This window comes from Erinaceus europaeus, chromosome 13 (assembly GCF_950295315.1).
Source record: "Erinaceus europaeus chromosome 13, mEriEur2.1, whole genome shotgun sequence".
Lineage (NCBI taxonomy): Eukaryota > Metazoa > Chordata > Mammalia > Eulipotyphla > Erinaceidae > Erinaceus > Erinaceus europaeus.
The window spans coordinates 91,188,693-91,192,213 of NC_080174.1; the positions used below are offsets into that span (position 1 = coordinate 91,188,693).

At 43.5% G+C, this 3,521-nt stretch overlaps 1 pseudogene; it reads right to left on the bottom strand.

Annotated features, from left to right (window-relative positions):
• The window catches only part of LOC132542385 (PEST proteolytic signal-containing nuclear protein-like), a 9,703-nt pseudogene extending 6,395 nt beyond the window's left edge, over positions 1-3,308 (bottom strand).
• Between the last annotated feature and the right edge of the window lie 213 nt (positions 3,309-3,521).

The window sequence follows — 3,521 nt, forward strand, 5'->3', positions numbered from 1 at the left end:
GGAGAGAGAAGGGAAGACAGACGGGGGAGAGAAAGACAGACACCTGCAGACCTGCTTCACCACCTGTAAAGCAACTACCCCTGCATGTGGGGAGCCAGGAGCTCGAACCAGGATCCTTTTGCCGGTCCTTGCATTTTGCACCACATGTGCTTAACCTGCTACGCTATCGCCAGCACCCCTCCTACACCTTTCTAAGACACACTTGTAACCACTTCTATTTTTCTCCCTCAACACTCCCCCCCTAGGAGTATGGACCCAAAATTCTTTTTGGGACGTTGAAGGACAAAGTTTTGAGCTTCTGTAACTACTTCCTGCTGACATGAGGGCAATTGCCTGCCCGGCCCAGACTCCTAGACAGACCTGTGTTGTCCCTAATATTTCCCTAATCAGGTAGGGCTCTGGAGAGATGAGGTTTCTGGACTCTTCACCATGTGGCCATCTGTGCAGGGAGGTCAGGGTGGGTTCATGGCAGCATCTGGGATTTGATGGCTGAAAGGTAGCAAGATATATAAATGTTTAATAAATAGGAGGCCAGAGTGTAAGTGTAGAGTCAATTAGAGTTACGAAACTCAGAATGAGAGGTAGCTAAGGTATCTATTTAGTTATAAACATTTCTAAGATAGGACTTTACTGATCTTTGAGTTATTGCCATAAAGGCAGGATTGAGAAATGTCTGGGAGGATGGCATTAGAGTATGGGACTTGAGAACTGGATTAAGGCAGCATGTCACTCCCATATTGAAATAAAAGATATATTTATATACATGTAATTAACTGCACCACATCAATCTGACCTGGGGTCGTGTCTACTAATATTTAACAAGGAGCTTTTATGACCTCCGGGTCTCTGTCAGATTAAGCTCACTGTGAGGTCACAGCTAGGACCATGTCCATAGGTTGTGTGACCATCTTTCCTCAAGTGACGGGGTACAGTGACCCAGCCTCCCTCCAGGGAGGGGGCAGTCCTTACCAATGTTACTTATAGTGAGGACAAAGTTCTGAGAAGCCTATGATAGGGCAGAGAGAGATATTCCCTAATGGAAGTGACCAGTGACGACAGACAGATGCCGTGCAGGCCTAGGCCCATTTGTGACTAGGACTCCAGGAGATAAAGTGGCCTATCACTGGACAAACCAGCCAAACTAGGGAAGCCTGTCTTTCGCCACCATCCAGCACTCAGTTCTTAAAACTAGGTTACAATATGCGATCTTTTTTTTCAAAAAAAAGTTTTAGTTACTATTGGACAGAGACAGAGAGAAATTGAGAGAGAGAGAGAGAGAGACCTGCAGCCCTGCTCCACCACTCGTAAAGCTTCTCCCCTGCAGATGGGGACCAGGGGCTTGAACCTGCAACCTCTCACACTGCAATGTGTGCGCTTAACCAGGTGCACCACTGCCTGGTAAATATATATTTAAAGGATGAATTTATTAGGACATTTACCACTAATGTTCAGTTAATCTTATGTTAAAACAAAAGAAGATAAAAACTTTTTGGCCAGAGGGAAAAGCTAGGGGAAAAGGAAGACCATCATGGTTTTCATTCTTTTTTGTTTTTGTTTTCCATTTCTCTTCTTCTCTATCTCTTTTTTCCTTCTTTCCTTCTTTCCTTCTTTCCTTCCTTCCTTCCTTCCTTCCTTCCTTCCTTATTGCCAACAGGGTTATCACTAGGGCTCAGTGTCTGCACAGTGAATCCACTGCTCCTGGCAGCCTTTTTTTTTTTTTTCCTTTTCTTTATTTGATAGGACAGAAAGAAACTGCGAGGGGTAGGGAAGATAAAGAGGGACAGAGACTGAGATATACCTGAAGTCCTTGCTTCACCACTCATGAAGCTTCTCCCCCTACAGGTGGAGGGAGGGCTTCCCGCAGGGGCTTGAACCCAGGTCTTTGCACATCGTAACATGTATATTTAACCAGGTCACCACATGCCCACCACCATGTTTTTCACTAAGATTTTTTTAAAAATTAATTTGTCTATTCCCTTTTGTTGCTCTTGTTTTTTATTGTTGTAGTTATTATTGTTATTGTCGTTGTTGGCTAGGACAGAGAGAAATGATGAGAGGAGGGGAAGACAGAGAAGTTAAGAGAAAAATAGACACCTGCAGACCTGCTTCACTCCCTGTGAAGCTACCCCCATGCAGGTGGGAGCCAGGGGATCGAACCAGGATCCTTATGCCAGTCCTTGAGCTTTGTACCACATGCGTTTAACCCATTGTGCTACTGCCCAACTCCCTGTCACTAAGTCTTAATGGCAGTTTGACTGTTTTTTTTTTTGGTTTTTTGTTTGTTTGTTTGTTTTCCTTTTGAAAAAGTTCATATGTTTTGGTTCTTTTTGTAAAAAAATTATCTATTTTTTATTGGATAGGACAGAGAGAAACAGAGAGGATGGAGATATAGAGAGACAGACAGACAGCTACAACACTGCTTCACCACTTATGAAGCGTCCCTCCTGCAGGTGGGGAACAGGGGTTCAAGCCCTTGTTCTATTTTGTCGAGTTTTGGGGTGGTTTCAACTAGTTTATCAGGGGAATGACATGTGGTAGCTGTTGCTCTCTGGACACGTTTTCAGAAATCCTGCCCCATTTCACTTCATATGATTGTATATATTTTTTAATGACAGAGACAAGAGAGAGAGAAATATGCCACAGCTGTCAGGCAGCCCCCCTGCTCTGCTCTATCACTGAAGCTGTGGTCTATTTACATAATCATTGTTTTGCCTGAGACCCACCCTGCCTGCAGGGTATTGGTTAATCTCACTGGTTAGAACCTTCGCAACAACTGCTTTCTACCCTCGCGCTCTTTTCTCCACCCCCTCTCCTAGCCATTTCCTTTTCCCACTTGCCACTTCTGGTTAAAGATATATATATATGCGTTGTCTCTGAACAATAAAGGCATTGCATTGCATTCCCGCTCTGCCACGAGTTCCTTGTTTCTCTCTCTGGCAAAGCTAGCCTGGAAACAGCACTGAAGTTTCCTTCAATGCAGTGAGAGCCAGGTTTGAAACTGTGTCACACACACAGCAAAGCAATGCACTGTCCAAGCGAATTATTTTGCCAGTCCAAATCTAATAAGATTTTTTTTCACATTCAATCCACACTGTAACAAGAGAGTTCGCAATTCTTTATGACTGAGTAGCATTCTACTGTGTGTACATGCCATGAGTAGTCCTTAACTACTCACCTGTCATTGAACACGTGGGTTGTCTCTGAAGTCTCATGTGCCCTCGTTCTGGCCTGGCAGCTGCCTTGCATAGAGTGAGATAAACATACATACTGGAAGACACAAGCAAAGTGTTCACTATGGCACTGTTCATGCTGTTCTCAATCTGAAACAGTCCAGACATCCAACAAGAGTAGAATAGATGAATTTATCATAATTAATGAGTTAATACTTACATGAATGATATCTATTTTTAATTTCTTATTAGTGGTTTAATAATGATGAACAAGATTGTAAGATAACAGGGGTATAATTTCACACAGTTCCCACCACCAGAGTTCCATGTCCCACCCCTTCCTCTGGAATC